This window comes from Mchenga conophoros, linkage group LG22 (genome assembly GCF_057382185.1).
Source record: "Mchenga conophoros isolate Kocher_MC1m ecotype Shallow Benthic linkage group LG22, M_conophoros_male_GT1.1, whole genome shotgun sequence".
Classification (NCBI taxonomy): domain Eukaryota; kingdom Metazoa; phylum Chordata; class Actinopteri; order Cichliformes; family Cichlidae; genus Mchenga; species Mchenga conophoros.
The window spans coordinates 38,781,384-38,803,104 of record NC_140546.1 but is presented as its reverse complement, the minus strand read 5'-3'; the positions used below and the strand labels follow the sequence as shown (position 1 = coordinate 38,803,104).

The 21,721-nt window shown below is 42.3% G+C and overlaps 1 long non-coding RNA gene across 1 annotated transcript; it reads right to left on the bottom strand.

Annotated features, from left to right (window-relative positions):
* Positions 1-14,554, bottom strand: LOC146549932 (uncharacterized). Its single transcript, XR_014890484.1, has 3 exons — positions 14,342-14,554; positions 239-337; positions 1-147 (listed from the first exon to the last, which is right to left on the bottom strand). It is a non-coding gene; the product is annotated as an uncharacterized LOC146549932 (long non-coding RNA).
* Positions 14,555-21,721: the final 7,167 nt, after the last annotated feature.

The following is a 21,721-nucleotide window of genomic DNA, read 5'->3' as shown; positions in this document are numbered from 1 at the left end:
AAAAGTTTTCTCATATTTATTAAAAAGCATTATCACTCAGAGGCTGTGGAGAAAGAAATGTGAACACCTGGAACCCCGCGGGCACTGACACAGCTGACCTGAATGACTTGTCTGACTCCGCCCCCAACAGAACTTCTCCAAGTTACACTGAAAATGAATCACAGTGGACACTCAGGTGGCATGCTTTATTTTGAAAGGACTTGAGTGGTTCTTCCCTGAGGTGTCAGTTTATTTTTACCAGGACAGTGACTCTGCGTCTCTTCAAACGCCGACAAAGTCCAGGAAGTCGTCTGAAGATGTTTTCCTTGACAGCTGAGGCGATGTTTGAAGCATTTACCTGAGAGATGACACATATTAAAGGTGTCTTATTCTGCTTCATATTCCATGTTTTTTAATCAGAGACTCTGTTAGTGTATCTTGGCATGATTCACAGGACAAAGTAATGATTCTTTATCTTATTCTAGGACTTGGTGCAGCCCCTCAGTTCATACTCTGTCTAAATAACAAGTTTTAGCTCTGCCTCTTCAATCTAATCCAGTTATAAACCACATTTAAAAACTATAAAGTTCGCAAAAGTGCTGTACATAAATATAGGGAGGTCACACAATGAGAATATAATAAAAATACAAAATGTAAAAAAGTTGACACACCTACATAACAAACACCAACACATGACTGTAAATACAAGCAGAAACAATCAAATTAAGTATTCATCTTTCACACTGTGCTAAAAGAGTAAAACTAGAGACAATTTTTTTCCTGGTTGGTGAGCTTCAGATAGCCAGCAGAGGGGCAGCCAATTGGTGCTAAAACCAATTATGGAGACGACGTTGACCATAAAAGGAAATCTGTTACACATTGATTTCAGTGTGCAATTAAAGTAGAAAAGTGTTTGGATCAAATCTATTACTTATTGATTTCTTTATCTTATTTGAAACTGTGCTTAATCAGCGGTGGAAAGTAACAAAGTACAAATAGTTTTCTTGCTGTACTTGACTAAAATTCTTTCAGGTGTCTGTAATTTACTTGAGTATTATTTTTTCTGATAACTTTTTACCTTTTCTCTCTTCAGTTTAACACAAATATTTTAACTTTCTGCTTCTGACATTTTCTAAACAGGCTTTTATTTACTGTGTCAGGAGTAGTGTCGTGGATGAGAGAAGGAGGACCCAAACACTGGACTCACAGGCAGGTAGGTGAAGGTGGATGTTTATTGCCGATGGAGTGAACAAACAGTACAGAGGTAGGAAATGGCTGGCTGGCTGGCTGGCTGGCTGGCTGACTGACCGAACGAACGAACGACTGACCGGTTGACGAACTGAACATACAGACGACATTAACATCAATGACACGACAGTGAACGAGTAGAAACAGAGGGCTTAAATACACAGACTGATGAGGATGATAATGAGAGACCGGTGAGTACACAGCTGAACATAATCTGGCTAATGACACAAGACGAGCAACACAGGAAAAGCAGGAAGTGAGCACATGGAAGTGGCAAAATAAACTGAACATGAACAAAACCGAAAACACTGGATCACCGACCCAGGAACCCTGACAGTACCCCCCCCCTCCCCCCTCCACAGGCTGGCACCCGACGGCTAAAAGAGAAAAAAAAACAACCCCAGAACAAAGTGGACTTGAACGGCCTCTAACAGCATTCAAGGTTCAAAAGAGGATAAAAGGGAATAACACTGGAAAATAATTTTAAAGTTACTATGAGCTCAAGAAATCACAGCAAGCACACAAGCTGTTTATTGTGAACTGTGTCTGTGAAGTTAGGATTTTTTTAATATTGTGAAACATCATCATAATAATGGATTGCATTTATATAGCGCTTTTCAAGACCCTCAAAGCGCTTTACAGTTCCACTATTCATTCACTCTCACATTCACACACTGGTGGAGGTAAGCTACAGTTGTAGCCACAGCTTTCAAACTTTTTGATTAAACTGTATTCTGCACACCCGGTAGCCACCTGGAAGCCACCTAAAGCTGGATTGTTAGACCATGTGGCACTAACAAGAATAAAGTACAGAGCCATGAAAGAGGCAGAAATGTTGTTACTGCACGGCGTCAACGCGTTAGCGTCGTCCAGTCCCGAGCCTTATCTCCTACAGTCTTAGAAACACAAAACTCAGCTTGTTATTTGGTGGTTTTGAAACTAAACTTAAACAGTCCTTTTTAGCTGGTACTGAAACTCAGCTCTCACAAAAAGAAATGGCAGTATGGTGTACATTTTAGGACATCCGTCAGGTCTCAGACAAAAAGCTGTCAAGTGTCAGGTCTCAGACAAAAACTCGTCAGGTGTCAGGTCTGAGGTGTCAGGTCTCAGATGTCAGGGCCTCAATTGTCAGGACTCAGGTGTCAGGTCCCAAAAGTCAGGTCTCAGGTGTCAGCTCTCAGTTGTCAGTTGTCAGGTCTCAGGTGTCAGAACACAAGCTATCAGACAGAGAGAAGCCTCCTTCAGGTGGCGCTGTTGTCAGGTCCCAGCCAATGACTGTAACAAACATGGACGACGTGACAGCGTCAGTAGTTCATACGATGCTGTTTTATGTTCAAGGGGTCTCCTTTCTCATACGTTTGATTCTAATTACATTACATAATGCTGTGAAATTGGGGTGTGATGTAATTGTAACAGCTTTGACTGGAAGCTGCAGTCACGCACAAACTTACGTATCTCCAGAGGTGTGGACTCGAGTCACATGACTTGGACTCGAGTCAGACTCGAGTCATTAATTTTATGACTTTAGACTTGACTTGAAAAAATGTTCTAAGACTTGTGACTTGACTTGGACTTTTACACCAATGACTTGGGACTTGAATTGGACTTGAACCGGTTTACTTGAAAAGACTTGATATTTTACCCCAAATATAAAATTTAACATGCATATTATATAGAGATTGAAAATGTGACGTCATTCACGGGTAGAACCGCAAAGGATTCTGGGAACTCGTGGCAAGCGGTACTAGCGCACGCAGGCTTTCAATTAAAATCAGTCACACAGCGATAAAAAGAAACACAAAAAATGGCAGGAAGCTGTTGTATTATTAACTGCAATAGCCGGTCGCATGACAGCCACGGGAAGCCGACGGGTAAAGAGATCGGTTGTTATCGGATTACGTCGTTGAAGAGAAATTGTTCGAGCCATGTTTCCGAAGTAACAAAGAGGCGACTGGATTGCAGCCATTCAAAGATCAAATATAACGTCCTAGAACCCTCCAGCTCACAGGTTAGTCTGCTCCAAGCATTTACACAAAGGTCAGTCTGCTGTTGTAGTTAATGCGTCATTTTTCTTAACATAACTGGTGATATAGGTTACAAGCAAGTCTGGCGCTGAACAGAAATTGTCGCGCTATGCTCCTTTGTTTATTGTGCATAAATAGTAAATTGTCCTGACACAATATTGCGTTTCGCTTCTGTTATTATGGTACACTGACAAAAACACATACTTTTATTCACAGGATAAAACAGGTTTTTGTATCACTAATTGCCCAGTACGATTACAGCATACAGTATTATTGTCACTGCTACATTTCTGTGATGCTACCAGAAATTATTTCCACTACTAATTAATTACCGTTGAGCTCAAAGGTCCTATTAATAAACGGTTAACGAATGTGTATTTATGACGACGATTTGTGAGACTGGTAAACGATGGTCTTTCGTTCTACACGGTGCATTTCAAGGTCCTGTACCCATCCGTCGGTAAACTGTACCTGGGCTTGTTGCAGTGACCTGAAGTTACTAAACTTCATGAGTGTGTGCACTCACTCCAAGAACCGTATGATTATAAATATGCATATAAATATGCTAAGATGAGATAGCTGACTTCATCTAACTAGCAAATGTTGTCCAGGCTACGTTGGTGATACAGTTTTTTTTAATATGTATGATATTTTTGTCATGCGATTTTAAAGCTGGTCCTACAACCGCATCCAAGAATAACATGCAGCTTATCTCAGAACTGTTGGTGAAAATTATTCTTGGAGCTAAGTTTAATTGAGCTGCATTTTAAAGAGGTGCAATTTCACAATTTGTGTATATTTTCTAAGTTCACTATTTTGTATGTGTTGAGAAAAACACAGATTTTAAAATTACATGGTCTAATATTTACATTTAGCATAACTGCAACATTATTTTTTCGTTTGTTTTTTTTAAAGACTCGAAAGGACTTGAAATTCAAAGTTTCAGACTTGTGACTTGACTCGGACTTTTACACCAGTGACTTGAGACTCGACTCTGACTTGCCTGACATTACTTGAGACTTGACTTGAGACTTGAGGATAAAGACTTGAGACTTACTTGAGACTTGCAAAACAATGACTTGGTCCCACCTCTGCGTATCTCTGTTCGGGAATGGGAGATAGAGCGGGGGTGCAGACAGGAGCTCCAGCGTTTACGTTACAAAACCATGACGACTGTTTTAATCTGACAGCCTGAGGTGTTCTTCAGTATACTGGACTACCCGACAGAAGGACCCGGCACCCCGCTGCACTTTTTCGGTAAGTTAAACGTGTTTGTAAGCTTATCCGTAACCACCGTTCTTAGCTAGGTCCTGAGACCTAGCTATAGTGATGTTCGATTCGTGAACGAATCATTCAATACTCGATAATTACTTTACTGACTCGTGAATCATGATTCACAAGCGCAACTGACTCAATGACTCATCTCTGTTGCTGTTAGCAAACTAATTCCATTAGTAGAAATATATCTAGCTTATAATTAAAATTGTGGGGAGAAAAAACAACAGCCAGTTTCTTAACAAAAACATCTCTGCTCTGAACTGGAAGAAAAAACCCTGAGTAGAAGCTCACATCAAGACAATAGCTCCTCGGTTCACAGTAGCATCTCTCAGCAAACATGCTAACAGCACATTTGAGTTACCCCTCCCTTGCTGTGCTGAATCGTAGCATAAGCGAATCACTCAGGACTCACTCACCCCCTCCCTCCTGGCTCACAGCTCAAACGAGTTGAACGAATCACTGACTCACTCACCCCCTCCCTTCCTGTGCTGAATCGTAACATAGACGAATCACTCACTCACCCCTCCCTCCTGGCTTACAGATTCTTCTTCTTCTTGGTTGGCAACCAGTGTTGCCAATTTAGCGACTTTGTCGCTATATTTAGCGAGTTTTCAGAGTGAAAGCGCGTATTGCTTTTACTCTCAACAAGCAGCAGGTGCTGTAACGCAGTCAGTTCTTCTTTTACTCTTTTACTCTGTGATGGCCAAACCTGTGGCCACACTCTAAAGTCGGTAACTTTTGTATTTTCATTCTTCATTTGAACATAGTAATATATTTTAGTTGCCAATAACTTTATTGATTGGTTTGGATACATTTGTTCTATTTGTAAGCGCGCACATTTAGTTTACTTATGTATTCATACTACTTCATTTCTTTGCTTTCTGACTAACTTTTGTCTTTTTATTTCTTACCTGCCATCATCCCTGGGAGTTGCTGGACAAAAGATGGTAGCCAGGGTTTGAAACCATTAAATATGAAGGAAGATAATTGGACCACACCACCACTTCCTGCTGAAGGGGGTAATGTGTGTTTTGTTTACTTTAAAAACAAAGTATTTGTATTTAATTAAATATTTGAGTTTAGGGTTTAATGGGGTTTTTGATTTTCTTCTTTGGTGTTTAGTTTATTAATACTGCATCGTTTGTGATTTATGATTGTGTTTGTTTGCTACCCCTCATGTGTCACAATGGTCTGATCAGCCATTATATATACCCTTGTATGTCATTTCATGTTAGGTCAATTATGTATGTTTGTAGCAGTCATTTGGTTTGTTAAGTTTGCAGTCGTTGCCTGAGTTCAGTTTTGTTTCTTTGACCTCTTTTATGAGCTCAACATTTATTACTCTTGTGAATATAATTTTTGGGGGTTAAATAAATGGAAACTATATTTTTCTAATAATTCCTGGGACGACTCCTGTTTTTCAACTCGGTCCATCACATACTCTTATGCTGTTTTGTGGATCACAAGGTTTAAAACTACTTATAAACACACACACACAAAGTAACTCCACCAGAGTGCCTATTTCGGGTCACTTTTGCCGGTCCAAGCCCAGGTAAAGGAGCAGGGTTGGAATTGTGACATTAAAAAAAAACAATAATTGCTAAAAGAAATTTAATTTGTAGTTCTAAATAAACTCTAAATGCATTTAGGACATTTTTTACTCACTTTATGTCTCTTCCACGATGTTATTTCTCTCTCCAACAACATAGGTTACAATTAGATTAGCATGACCAATTATGCAAATTAGGCGATGACGTCATTTAGCAACTTCTAGCGACTTTTAGGACAACCAATAGCGATTTTCCTTACTGAGGAGTTGGCAACACTGTTGGCAACCAATGTTAAGGCGCATTACCGCCCCCTGGCTCACAGCTCAGTGCACATTTAGATGAGAAAATATATATTTGACACATTTAAGGAAAATATTAATAAAATAAAATAAAAAATAAATAAATGTTCCCTTTAGAATTTTTTTTGCTCTATAAAATAGTTGTTTTCTTTTACAATCATTCATCTTAGCAGTAGGATTTACATTAAAAGAGAAACAAACAAGTTTGAGTGAAAATATACATTTTTGCACTCTCTGGTTAACTGACTCAGTGACTCAAATGACTCAAGAAATCTGATTCACTTTGGTGAGTGACTCATTAAAACTCGATTCAGTAAAAAGAATCGAATTTACCATCACTACCTAGCTAAGATGAGCACTCTGCTGTCAGGGAAACTTGTTTTGTAAAGTCCGTTTAGCTCTTTTAGACTCAGGGGGTGAACAGAATTTGATTGACAGCGGTCTGGTACGTCTTCTCGGTATTAAAATGCGACTTCTAGAGGTCCCTGTTTCGGTTTTTGCCCTCAATGGTCAGGCTTTGCCCTCAGTCACCCATGAAACGGAACCTGTCTCATCAATTCTCTCGGGCAATCATCGCAAATTTCTCAGTTTTTTTGTTTTCGCGTCCCCTGATTCCCCTGTAGTCTTGGGCTATCCTTGGTTCGAGCGCCACAATCCCCATATCAACTGGGCCACCCGTCGTATAGAGAGTTGGAGTAGCCACTGTTTGTCACACTGTCTGCGGTCTGCTTTACCTCCCTCTGCGGCCGGTGCTCCCGAATCGACACAAAAAGATTTGGACCTGTCGTCTGTGCTGGAGGTCTATCATGATCTGAGGTCAGTTTTCAAACGTCGCGCTCTGTCTCTGCCTCCCCACCGGCCATATGACTGTTCTATTGAATTGTTGCCTGGAGCTTTGCTGCCTACTAATCGGCTGTACAACCTCTTCAGGCCGGAGAGGGCTGCCATGGAAGCCTATATTACGGAGTCTCTGGAGGCAGGCTTGATTCGGCCGTTCTCTTCACCCGTGGCTGCAGGGTTCTTTTTTTGTAGGGAAAAAGGATGGATCTCTCAGACCTTATGTTGACTATTGTGGACTTATTTCCATCACTGTGAGGAATAAATATCCCCTTCCACTGCTTTCTTCCACCTTTGTTCCGTTACAGGAAGCGGTTGTCTTCACTAATTTGGACCTACGTAATGCGTATCACTTGGTATGCATACGTCAGTGGGATGAGTGGAAGACGTTAAACACTCCGCTGGGACATTATGAGTATATGGTAATGCCATTTGGACTGACTCTGATCAATGATGTGTTGCGGGACTTTTTGAACCATTTTGTCTTTGTCTATCTGGATGACATTCTCATTTTTTTCCCGATCACTGGATGACCACGTACAGCAGGTGCGCTGTGTATTACAGTGGCTTCTGGAAAATAAACTGTTAGTGAAAGCTGAGAAATGTGTCTTCAAATGCGGGGTCAGTGTCCTTTTTGGGTTACGTACTGGAAAAGGGACAGCTCAGAGCCGACCCCTGTAAGCTTGAAGCCATTGTGAGTTGGCTGACCCCTTCCACACAATAGCAATTGCAGAGGTTTCTGGGATTCGCTAATTTTTATCGGCGGTTCATTAAGAATTTCAGTCGAGTTGTGCTTCCGCTTACTAGTTTGACATCTCCTGCTCGTGTTTTTCAGTGGACGGCGGAAGCCGAACGGGCTTTTTCACGGCTTAAGGAGCTGTTTTGCTCCGCTCCCGTCCTCGCCCACCCCGACGTGTTCAGACAGTTTGATGTTAAGGTTGATGCTTCCGATACCGGCGTGGGAGCCGTGCTGTCTCAGATTTCGCCGGACGATGGGCATCTCCACCTGGGCGCTTTTTTTTTGTTTTTTGTTTTTTTGCCTGTTCCGCTTGGATCTTTAGCCATCAAAATTGTTGTCTGAAGGCCAAGAAAGATGCCAATCGGCTTTACTTTACCAATTGGATCATCATGGCCTTGCCATATTGGTCCATTTGATTGACCTCATAATTATGTATGTCCGCCATGTCCGCGCGCATCCTGCATTGGCTGCACACTGTGCGCTTTGCCTGTCATCCCGGCATTTATCGTATGGTGTCTTTGTCGAAACGGTCCTTTTCGTGGCCTTCGTTGGAGAGGGATGCGCGCGAGTATGTTGTGGCTTGCGAAGTTTGTGCGCGTTCTAAAAGCCGTCACCAGGCGCCTTCTGGGCTTTTGCATCCCCTGCCCGTCCCCAGTCACCCGTGGTCGCACATCGCTGTGGACTTCGTCACAGGGCTGCCGCGTTCCTCTGGTCACTCGGTCGTCCTTACCATCGTGGATAGATTCTCCAAGGCTGCCCATTTTGTTCCCTTGCCTAAACTCCCTTCCGCCCTTGAGACTGCTCGCTTACTCGGTGTTCATGTTTTTCGGTTGCATGGGATTCCCCAGGACATTGTGTCTGACAGGGGACCTCAGTTTGTGTCACGTGTGTGGAAGGGGTTTTGTGCTGCCTTGGGGGTGGGGGCGAGCCTCTCCTCGGGCTATCACCCACAGTCTAATCGACAAACTTAAAGGACGAACCAACAACTGGAATCCGCGCTCCGTTGTGTGGTTTTGGCTAATCCTGCTTCCTGGAGCTCTCATCTCTCCTGGATAGAATATGTGCATAACTCTCTCACCTGTTCTGTCCCCAGTTTCTCTCCGTTTGAGGTTTGTTTGGGTTATCAGCACCCACTGTTTCCTTCTAAGGAGGCGGAGGTTGTGGTCCCAGTGGTGCAGGACCACCTGCGCCGCAGCAGGAGGATTTGGCGTCAGACCAAGGCGGTGTTGCTTTAGACTGTGACACGAGCTCACTGTACGGTGGATCGGAGGAGATCCCCTGCTCCTTTATAATCCATGGGACAGAAGGTGTGGCTGTCGTCTGCAACTGTTCCTTTGAAATGTATGTCTAGAAAGCTGGTGCCCCGTTTTCTGGGTCCTTTCACTATTCAATGCTTCATTAATCCTGTATGTGTCAACTGCCCGCTTCCATGAGGATTCATCCTACTTTCCATGTTTCCCAGCTCAAACCTGTTTCTCGCAGCCCGTTGTGCCCCCCGTCCGATTCCCCCCCCCCCCTCCCCCGCCCGCCGGAGTAGTGGATGGCATTTCTATCTATTCAGTCCGGCAGCTACTGGACATGCGCCGCTGGGGCCAGGGCTTTCAGTTTTTGGTGGACTGGGAGGGGTACGGGCCTGAGGATCAGTACTAGATTCCGAGTTCGTTTATTGAGGACCCTGATCTCATTGCTGACTTTTACAAGAGACATCCTGGTAAGCCCTTCCGGGGGCCGCCCGTTGAGGGGGGGGGGGGGACTATTAGGAGTTGGTAGGGTTTCTCTGGTGTGGTGTCATGGGTTTGCTTCCTTTTTCAGCACAGGTAGGTGGGACGGTGTCTCACAGGATGCTGTCACACCGGTGGTACATCAGACGTCATTTGATGGAGCGTTATTTAGGAGCAGCGCGACAGACATCTGGTGTCGGAGTATTGTTGCCTCCCTGAGTGGTAACGTGTTTGTTAATCTCTGCGGTGTGCACTACAGCCAACCCATGTTTTGGATTTTGTCTGCTTACCTGTTGTCCTGTATCCTTAGCCGGATCCATCACCCGCTTGCCTGTCAGCTGCTGGTAAAGCCGTATTTCCGGGATCACTTCAAACATCAATCGCATCTTTACCTTCGCATCCTGGAGATTCTCGCCCAAACCTGTACTGCCAGTGTGAGAAGTGAGCTCTCCAACTCTCCCCATGTTTATTGCCGCTTTTTACTGATTGTTTGGTATCTCCAAACCGTCCAAAGACATGCAGCTTGTGGGGATAGGTTAATTGGACAATCCAAATTGCCACTAGGTGTGAATGTGCGAGTGAATGTGAGTGTGAATGGTTGTCTGTCCCTATGTGTTAGCCCTGCGACAGACTGGCGACCTGTCCAGGGTGTACCCCGCCTTTCGCCCTATGACAGCTGGGATAGGCTCCAGCGCCCCCCGCGACCCTGAAAAGGATAAGCGGAAGCGAATGGATGGATGGATGGATGTTTGGTATCTTCCCCTAAAATTTCGTTTTCCTTTTTCTCGTAGATCAACCCTGTGTGTGCCGATTATACCTTTCCCTCCGAGTGCGTGTCAGCCCCCTTTCCTGGTTTCCCTCCGTTTATTTATCACTGTACATAATCTCCCACCCTGTGTAAATAATCCAGACACTGTAAATAAAGAGCACTTTCTGCATTCCCTGCGTTTGTTCTGCCATAGAGTCCATTCGTTCAGCCTAACAGACAAGCCCTGGGAATCTTTAAGAGAGAATGTGCAACTAACTTTCTTATGTATGTCTAATTGTGTGAAGTTGACACATGGCAAGGGCCATGTGGCAAACGAGGATTTTCTGGGGAGGCTTAAATTACAGGTGGAAAAAGGTAAAGTGATGGAAGAAGAAAATGAGATGCAGATGCAGACTGAGGCTATGAGAGAGGCGACAAGAGGATCAGTGAGGGGTGGAGACCACCTCCAGCTGACGACCCGCAGAGAGCTGTACCACTGGGCTTCCTAGAGAGCATCAACAGGAGATGGTGGACAACAGAATGGTTATCTGAAGGATAAGGGGAGCATGCCAAGCTCCAACCGAAAGCACAGAGGAAGTTCAGGGATGGCATCATGATTCTGTAAACAACACAGAAAACAGATGCTATGGCGGTGACAGGAACTGACTGACGGCAATTTCTCAAAGATTATCACCTAATGTTTTTTCGCTGTGCCATACAGAGGTTGACACTCTACAGAGGGTCTTCCTTTGTGTCATTGTTGTTGTCATTTGCATTATGAACACTTCTACAAGACTGCTGCTGAAATTTTGAGCCATGGACGTGGTCATGACTCAACAGGAGGGAGCAGCATAACAGCAGTAAAACAACTGGATCCAATTTCCTTTTAAAAATAACATTGCTGAAAGATCAACATGGATTCACCAGAGTCACTGCAAGAAGATCACGCACCTTGACGCTGAGCCCGAGTCCAACTACAAAGGGGGAAGAAAGCCTCTAGGACCTTCCATCTCAAACCCGGTGAAGAAACCAATGACTCCCTTACCTTTAGTCAGCAACAAGGATGACAGCGTGGCTGAAAGTATTCCTGTTCGTGACGACAGCTGAAGCACTATGGGACCGAGGAAGCCACACTCAATAACCTCATGGCTATTCTACGAACTTTTGGTGGCAGATGATGAACACCACGGCGCACCTTAACAACAAGATGGACTGCTACGTATGTGCCCACATGCCACTATCCACTCACAGCTCTGGATTATGGCCGTATAACATTCTTGCTAACCGCATCCCAAGGTGGGGTGTGTAAGCTAATTGGTGAGACATGTTGCACATTCATTCCAGACGAATACTCCACTGGCAGCGACATCTATGAGGACCTACAGAACTTAACCGTGCTGCAAAGGCATGTGGCAGACCACACACCATGAGCCTCAACACAGGATTGGCTCGCATGGCTGACTTCTGGACCTTGGTAGCACATGCTACTGTAGATTGTGACCCCAGTATTTGTTGTTTTAGTTCTTATGTTTATTGCTGTGACCTGTATTCTCCCCTGCATAAAAAGCATGATACAAAGGATGGTGACTAATACCTTTATTTACTACACATTTGCCCAGGAGGACCCAAAGAAGGACATGGAAGATTGCATTTAAATGAAGTAAGCATTGAAAATGCACCTGAAAGTGATGCTGTACTGATAATTGAAAACACAAGCTTTTAAAATGTCAAACAGGAGGGAATAATGTTAGCAACCTACAACACATACATTAAACCTATTTAAAAAGCTACACATTGCCATTTAAAAAGCTAGAATGCTTTTGTTTGCTCCCGAACCCAACAACAAGATCATGTTGATCCAACACATCTCTTCCTTAGGCTGACTGAACTGTGGGAGCACACTGCCTCCGATCCAGAGCTACAGAAACTGAGCACTGTCACAATGAAGGCCTGGCCTTGCAGACAAACTCAGCTGCTCACAGAAATTCGTGAATACTACCCATATCAAATAAACTCCCCCTTGAAGATGACATTGTCAAGAAAGGCCTGAAGACAGTGATCCCAAAGTCTTTACAAAAGGATTAAATCACTGTCCTCCACAGAGGGCACCCAGACACAGAAGCTACTAAACGCAGGGCCCATGCTATCATGTTTTGGCCCACAATAACTGAAGATATAGGGCAAGAAACAATTGCGTGTCCGGTGTGCAACAGTACCAGGCCACATAAACAAAAAGAGCCACTCAAGCTCACACACTAGGTTCTCCAGCTGAAAGGCTCATGTCAAGGCAAACATGCACTATCATGCAACATCTGCTGGTTCCCAGGCCCAAAAGCAACACAGCTGTTAAGACAAGCCTAGTTCATAAGCGCCATGCACAAAAGAAATGCTATGACAACTCCAGCAGACCACTCCGTCCCCTCGTGCTAAGTGAGGTTGTGAGGATGCAAACGCATCATGGACATGACTCCTTAGGGACTAATAAGAAATCCAGATCATACATTGTCCAGTCAGGAGGCGGAGAGTATAGGCGGAACCGCAGGCATGTCCTCCCAGTCCCTGAAGCACCACCACAACACAGAGATTCCCACGATGACTCTACCGTGGTCCAACCATCAACCGCCTGTTCCCCAGAGCACAAAGAAAACGAAATCCATGGAAACTACATGTAACGTGATGTTGACAAGGTCAAATGTTAAATGTTTACTATATTCTTACCAATGACAGTTCCAGGTTTGAAGTGAATGGTTAATGTCCAGGCTATAATGTTGTGGATTAGAATCTGTTGTTTATACAGTCTTAACCTAAAGAAAGGGGACATAGAACATCTGACTGGTATTGTTTAATAATGGGGGTTGAATAGGGTCCCGAAAAGCGCTATATAAATGCAATCCATTATTATTATTATTATTACCTGTTCAGAATAGTGCACTGCGCATGCATGCAGTAAGAAGACGCTGGAGTCAAGCTGCTTGCATGTAATGCCTGCTCAGTTACCCATTAAACAAAGCTTGCAAGGAATCACAAATCCAGCGTCTTTACTAAACATCAAACATTGTCCTTTGAGATTTTAACATAAGACTGAGGATGATATAAGACTAAAGATTTAAACAGTTTTAGATCCATTACACTCACTGAGCACTCTACAGCCTGGTAACACATAAACTTTAAATAAAAACTAGTGTAATTTGTTCTTTTCATGTAATAACATCGTTCACATTATGATCAACAGCTAGATTCACAGTTAAGTAAACCTAATGAGGGAGACCATCAGGACCAAGCTGGGTTTCCTGGGTCCAGAGGTTTGGAGAAACTTCCTCCCTTTCTTTTATCACAGCTGTCCTGTGCCAGATGTTCTGTTGACCCACTGAGAGAGGCATAATTTCAGAAACATCAGAAAGACTAAAGCTCATTGCATAGATCAATGATCTTCACCATTGATCTCTACAGCTCCCTCAGAGGGAAATCTTCAGAGCTTCACTGTTGGCTCGCTCCAGAAAATGGATAAACCAAGTTTCATGAACAAGCGTGATGGACACCTTTGCTTTGTGTAATGTTAGAAGTACTCAGATAATCTTCAGAGGCTCTGGACTTTTACATAAAAATATTATATTCAGTCCTGTAGAAAGTTATATATTTAAATATACATTATCCTGTCTGGTTACTCTGGAGCTGTACTTTTTCAGTTTTATGTCAGTAAAGAAGTTCAATCCGTACTTCAACTTTTACTGAAGCTTTATTTTAACACAAGTATCTGTACTTCTACTGAAGTAAATATTGCCTGTAAATTTGCCACCTGTGGTATTAATCTGAATAATACACTTCTGATTTAAGTCAAAATCAGAGCTGACTTTGGTTGCAGCTGATTAGCTCAGTGTCAGGGTTACTGGTTTTCTTCCCAGCTTGCATTTGTCCTACCTGCAGAGGGGGAGTTCCAGGACTGAAGTTAGGTAAATGGCTGTCAGCTCTCTGCAGAGAGATGCAGACCAGCAGCAGAAACACAGAGAATTCACTAAGCTTCATCTACAATTTCATCAGGTGATTAATAAATCTTGACAACCCACAAATGCCTTGTCTTCTTCTGTGAAAACAAAAGACTGAAGCAGACAATAACTGAAGAGAGATTCAGTAATCCTCTTAGCCTGCTTTAAGAGTCACATGACTAGAGGATGACATCACACTGACGCGCCAATCACTGATGGACATTTCACTGTTACTGCATCACAGTCACTGATGGACCTCTGACCCCCTTATTAATCAGTTGCCTACAGAACATCTGTTTAAATAAAGCTTTATTTTAGAAAGAGGCTTTATATGAGGCTCCTTTTTTCCAAGAAAGATGTACAGGTCTTTTTCTACACAGAACCATACACCTGTGTGTACCTAGGTGTATGTTTTCTTTCTTATTGGTGTTTATCTTTATTTGCTCTTTGCTTCACTGCATAATGAAAAGCAGTTTAATTAACTGCATTTTCATTACTTGCTGCAGCCCACTTCTGTTGCTGAAAAAAAGTGTGTAAACTTATTTTAAACTAAAACATTTTTAGTCTTACTTAGACCTTTTCAAGAATCCAGGGTTGTAGTTTTTGTGTTGAGCAGGAGTTCCTATCGGCTGTAACAGTGAACTCGTTGTATCAGCCCCTGAAGGAGTTTCAAATTATCTGACATAATAGATTTGGCCCACTGCTGTCTCAGGGAGTGAATGGTGAATGGTCACTGAAGGCAGCAGTGACTCTGCACACTTAGATCTATTTTGGACTCGGACCACTCCTACCGTCTGCTATGAAATTTATCTCAATGACTGGACTTCACTTCAGTTCTGCTCTTAAACCAAGAATGTTACAGGACTCAGAGCAGCTTTGAAGTTAATCTCCAAGAATGAAGGGACTAACTGTCCCACAAACTCAGAATACACCTAACATTTAGAAATTTCATGTACCATAATAATAATGTTGCAGTGTTCACACCTATTTACACACAAGGCAAAGTGTCATCAAGTATTTAAAACTATGATTTATTGGTGACACAGAGCAGACTGATCAGCTGAACACATACAGTCTTACAGATTTACACTGAATTATGTATTACATAGTATCAGTCAGAATGTTTTTATCATTGCACTCTGGCTTGTTCACTAATATATTTCTTATCAGGTTTATTGATTCCTCCTTAACTAAAACTTACTCTCTGCAGTAGGGGGTGGGGTCTTAAATAACTTTCAGCATTAGAGACAGGGGTGATTTTAGCCCATTTTTAGGGGTGCTTAAGCACCCCCAAAAGGAATCAAAGCACCCCCCAAAGATTTCTTACTTTTTTTGACAATATTTGCTCTTTGTGTGACACATTACTAAAAATATAAAAAGCATACAGTACTGTACTTGTTTGAGACGTAACATTTTAACAACAAAAGTATAGATAACCCCCCCCTCCCAAAATGGTTTGTTCCAGCTCTCCCCTACTCTGGCTCTAGCGCCGTTGCTGCCAGAGATGGTGGCTGAGACGCAGCGGAGTGGAGGTTTAAGTGCCTGGCTTAAAACAGGACATATTAGCTGCATTTAACCTTCAGTTACTCTTTATATAGTTAGGTAGGAGTCAGACCATGTTTCTTTTTAGCTGAAAAGCATTACACCAGGTAACCTGCAGTGTTGAAAACGTGTTTTCCGACAATGTTAGCTACCCTACAATCCGTCCTGCTCTGTAGTAAAATCAGCGACATTTGACCGTCCTGTTGCTCCCATTGAAATGTATACAGCCTATTTAAAATCTAAAACTTAAAATTGTCCGCAGCCTACTTTTGGTTACCACTGTCCTGTTTGAAATGGATACTAACTAGCTAACTGACTGAATGCCCATTAACCTTATAAACTCCTGGTGTGTGTGTGTGTGTGTGTACAGAGAGACAGCCAGGTTCATAATGGATATAAGGAAGTTTTTCCAAAAAAGGAGCCACATTCAGGTAAAAGTGTAAAATCAAATGATCCGTCATTCAAGAATAATGTTGGATCAGTGTTTCAATGTTTATATCTTTTATTAGATGTTCATGTGGTTATTTGCCTTTTTGTTGAAAGTAGACTGAGAGAAGACTTTTTGTTAGTGATCTTATTAGAATTTTTTTCATATTAATGTAATTTTTCATCTAATTGAATACAATCTATTTGTGTATGATTGTCAGTCCAAAGAGGGAGAGAGGAAAGAGGGAACATGAGGAGAAAGTACAAGGTCAGGAAGAACCAGGTAAGAAAACAGACAGGGAACAGTGACAGGCACAACAGAAACTGTTAAACTGACAAAGAGAAAAAACCTGATTTTACTCACACAATCTGGAAGTTGTGTCCTCCCTATATTAAAGCTGCTATACAGAATCTGCAAAACAAACTGGGTTGAAACATTTTTGACCCTCTTTAACAACATTCCAACATAACATTATCATTGATTGGGGAGATTAAAATTAATGATATATTTTTATGTGGTTCAGCCACAACTCTACTAAAACCTCAGCCGCAGTACATACATTACATTTGCACTCTATCAGAAAGTGCCAAACAGCCCTGGTGGAGTGAGGAGCTTTAAAGAGAAGCAGATGCTCTGTTTATATTCTAAAAATGTTTTAAGCTTGTTTCAAAGATTCTGTACAGCAGCTTTAAATGTTTTCCAAAAGCACACATACACTTAACTTATCAGTGTTTCTCAAACATTTTACAGTGTGTACCACCTGAGAAAAATGTCAAGCTCTCCTAAGTACCGCTATGAAAGCATGAAAGTCATAAATCTTACAACACAAAATTAGTATTATTAAATTAGTTTCTGCAATAAAGATTTTTTTCATACATTGTATACATTCTACCACAGGCAAAGTTGCCTCCATTTTTATAGTTTTTATTAATATTTTGTGATAATTTATTTGTAATAATTTATTCTGTTTTGGGAGTGTTTTTTATGTATTTGTATTATATTATACATACACATTAAAAGTGAATATCTGTCCAAAAATGCACTCAGTTTACTTTTTACTCACAATGAGCATCATTCATTATTCTCCCCCAGTAATTAAGGTTAGGATATGTATTTTTTTCTATCCCAATCCATTCTTCTTTTGCAGCATTTAAATAACCCTTATCAGATTTGATGGTTTTGTTACAGACTTTTCAAAAAAGTGTTTTGCTTTTCTTTCACAAATGTGGGGATTAAATTGTGTTAAAATGTACAAAACAGTGATGTCATGTTTTGTGATGAGGACCCAGGGACAGAGAGACTTGATGAATTTAAGAATCTTATGATTTAATAAAGAAATTTGCAGACTTGCACAGAGATGGTAAAATTATGATGACTGATAACGGAGACAAAGATAACAGACGATGAGGACAGGGAGGAACAGGGGTTTAAGTGCACCAAGGAGACAGTCAGAGAGAACTCGGGACAATATTTAAGGATGCAGGGACTGACAGAGACAGGTTTATCTTGCCTGGCTGGGCAGCTCTCTGGGTGCTCAGCACCCCCAAAGTTCTGATCCTAGAACCGCCCCTGATTAGAGATGAAAAAAAAAAAAAAAAAACACGACAAGAAACCCATTAATTGATCCATTAATTACTTGCACATGGTGTTACTATTGTGCTCTGGATCTTCTGGCTTCACAGAGTAACATGAGAAGAAAAGCAGTTCTCACACTCTGAAGGCCAATTCCATCTTCTCCATCACTTCCTCTTTAAAGCTACTCTACCCACCAAGCACCATCCACCATCAAATCAGGAGACTGGTGATTATTATATGAGGTAGTGAAAGTTTGTTTAATTAATGTTGAGGCTACAGATGAATCTTTTCTATTCTGTGTGGATTCGCATGTTAACCCTCAGGTCAGACTTAGAGCTGAATGTTTTTCCACATTCTGAGCAGCCAAAGGATTTCTACCATGTGTGAATCCTCAGGAGTTGTTTCAAATTTCCAAAGAGGCCAAATGTCTTGCCACACAGGGCAACTGAGTGGTTTCTCTCCTGTGTAGCTTTTTTTGTAGTGATGGGTCGGTCGCAAACGAAATGGCTCTTAGAGCTGACTCTTTGAAGTGAACGATGCAAGCCGTGGGGTTTTTTTTTTCTTTCTCTTACCCTCTCTCTCACTTTTTTTCGCTTCACGCTGCACGTCACTCTTGTGTTTCTGCTGAGCAGAGACGGGAGGGGCGCAAACATAGCTGGACTGGCCATCGGGCATACCGGGCATTTGCCCGGTGGGCCGATGGTAATTTTTCGTTTTAAATGGGCCGATGTTTTGTTGTTGTTGTCTTTTTTTTCCGTAACCGTGTAAACAGTGAAAGGTGGCGGATTGGACAGATGCTGGCAAACGTGTAAAAATAACTCAATTGTTTGGTAGTGGCTATGGTGGAGCTTTCACAGATTCAGTAAAATTAGCAAGTGGTGGAGGCCAGCAGGTGGATGGGGGAAAGGGGAGGCGGAGGAGGAGAGACCCAAGGCGGCCGCCGGTCCGACTGTCAGGTGAAATGATCTTCAGGTAAGAAGTTATGACCTGCAGTCTATCTGGGTCAGATATAAACCAAGTTTAGGTGGAGTTTATTTTCGTTGTGCTAACTTTTTACAGTCAGTTACAATAACTCGTACTGCGTACTAGCTAGCATGATGGAGTTTCGATACTTGGGCGGGTGCTATGATGTTACTGGTGAACTTTATTTTATTCATAAGGTTAGTTAGTTGAGTTGCCTATACCTCTGGTATTCAGAGTTAATATTACGTGTTTTGTATTGAGCTGAAAATAAACGCGATTTGTTCTGTACTTCAGCTACAATAAAAAAAAAGACAAAAAGCTGGATTTATTCTGTCTTTATGCTGTCAGCTGCCTCTTCTCTCATTCTCCCCCCTCCCTCTCCTGCTGCTACTTCAATCATGAAACTGATCAATGATCAGCGTTTCTGCCGCAAGTTCCGTCTCTCTTGCTTGTTTATCTCCCGCTTTGTGCCAGAAAGAGGAAACTAGCGGAGGTCGCGTTAAACAGCAGAAGCACCTTTAAACTGACAGCTGGTAACTGTGCAATGGCGGGTCTAGCAAAGTTTTGTCAGGGGGGCCAGGTAGGGCATTAACAGGGAGAGGGGGGCACAAAGAAATACTTTTCTTTCTTATTCTCATTTAAAATTTCAAGCTTTTAACAAATAATTATCCGAATCTTACAACCAAAGTTTTCATCTGATGTCAAATTTATAGAAATTCATTATTGTACATAGTAAGTTTTTTTCAGGGTCCCAACATAATTACTTCAGAAGAAAGTACTGTACATGATGCCAGTATTTTCCCACATTTTCTAGATACTGTACTAGTACTTTGTGTAAAATGCCATCAAAAGTCAGTTAAGTTTTATTCTTTCTCAAACTGTCTTTCTGTCTCCATTCACTTTTTAAAGGTTGCCATGTTAGAAAAAATATTTTGCCCTGCCATGCTGTTTATTGATATGGTAAATAAATAGTTTATGAAAATATCACTAAATCTGTCAATTATTATTTTTAATATTCAGTAATGGTCATGTCTTACATCTAGTCTTTTCTGTCTTAATGTCAGGTTTCCACCATATGTTGTAGATAGTTCAAGAAGTTAACTCAACCAAGCAGTCTTTGGGTTTCGGCTAAGTACTGTTTAGAATACCAGAATGGGGAGGATGGTGTAGGTTTAAGTTTATTAGATTGATACATACAGTGGGGCAAAAAAGTATTTAGTCAGCCACCGATTGTGCAAGTTCCCCCACCTAAAATGATGACAGAGGTCAGTAATTTGCACCAGAGGTACACTTCAACTGTGAGAGACAGAATGTGAAAAAAAAATCCATGAATCCACATGGTAGGATTTGTAAAGAATTTATTCGTAAATCAGGGTGGAAAATAAATATTTTGTCACCTCAAACAAGGAAAATCTCTGGCTCTCACAGACCTGTAACGTCTTCTGTAAGAAGCTTTTCTGTCCCCCACTCGTTACCTGTATGAATGGCACCTGTTTGAACTCATCATCTGTATAAAAGACACCTGTCCACAGCCTCAAACAGTCAGACTCCAAACTCCGCCATGGCCAAGACCAAAGAGCTTTCGAAGGACACCAGGAAAAGTATTGTAGACCTGCACCAGACTGGGAAGAGTGAATCTACAATAGGCAAGCAGCTTGGTGTGAAAAAATCAACTGTGGGAGCAATCATCAGAAAATGGAAGACATACAAGACCACTGATAATCTCCCTCGATCTGGGGCTCCACGCAAGATCTCATCCCGTGGGGTCAAAATGATCATGAGAACGGTGAGCAAAGATCCCAGAACCACACGGGGGGACCTGGTGAATGACCTGCAGAGAGCTGGGACCAAAGTAACAAAGGTCACCATCAGTAACACACTACAACGGCAGGGAATCAAATCCCGCAGTGCCAGACGTGTTCCGCTGCTGAAGCCAGTGCATGTCCAGGCCCGTCTGAAGTTTGCCAGAGAGCACATGGATGATACAGCAGAGGATTGGGAGAATGTCATGTGGTCAGATGAAACCAAAGTAGAACTTTTTGGTATAAACTCAACTCGTCGTGTTTGGAGGAAGAAGAATACTGAGTTGCATCCCAAGAACACCATACCTACTGTGACGCATGGGGGTGGAAACATCATGCTATGGGGCTGTTTTTCTGCCAAGGGGACAGGACGACTGATCCGTGTTAAGGACAGAATGAATGGGGCCATGTATCGTGAGATTTTGAGCCAAAACCTCCTTCCATCAGTGAGAACTTTGAAGATGAAACGAGGCTGGGTCTTCCAACATGACAATGATCCAAAACACACCGCCCGGGCAACAAAGGAGTGGCTCCGTAAGAAGCATTTGAAAGTCCTGGAGTGGCCTAGCCAGTCTCCAGACCTCAACCCCATAGAAAATCTGTGGCGGGAGTTGAAAGTCCGTGTTGCTCGGCGACAGCCCCAAAACATCACTGCTCTCGAGAAGATCTGCATGGAGGAATGGGCCAAAATACCAGCTTCTGTGTGTGCAAACCTGGTAAAGACCTACAGTAAACGTTTGACCTCTGTTATTGCCAACAAAGTTTATGTTATAAAGTATTGAGTTGTATTTTTGTTATTGACCAAATACTTATTTTCCACCCTGATTTACAAATAAATTCTTTACAAATCCTACCATGTGGATTCATGGATTTTTTTTTCACATTCTGTCTCTCACAGTTGAAGTGTACCTCTGGTGCAAATTACTGACCTCTGTCATCATTTTAGGTGGGGGAACTTGCACAATCGGTGGCTGACTAAATACTTTTTTGCCCCACTGTATGTACC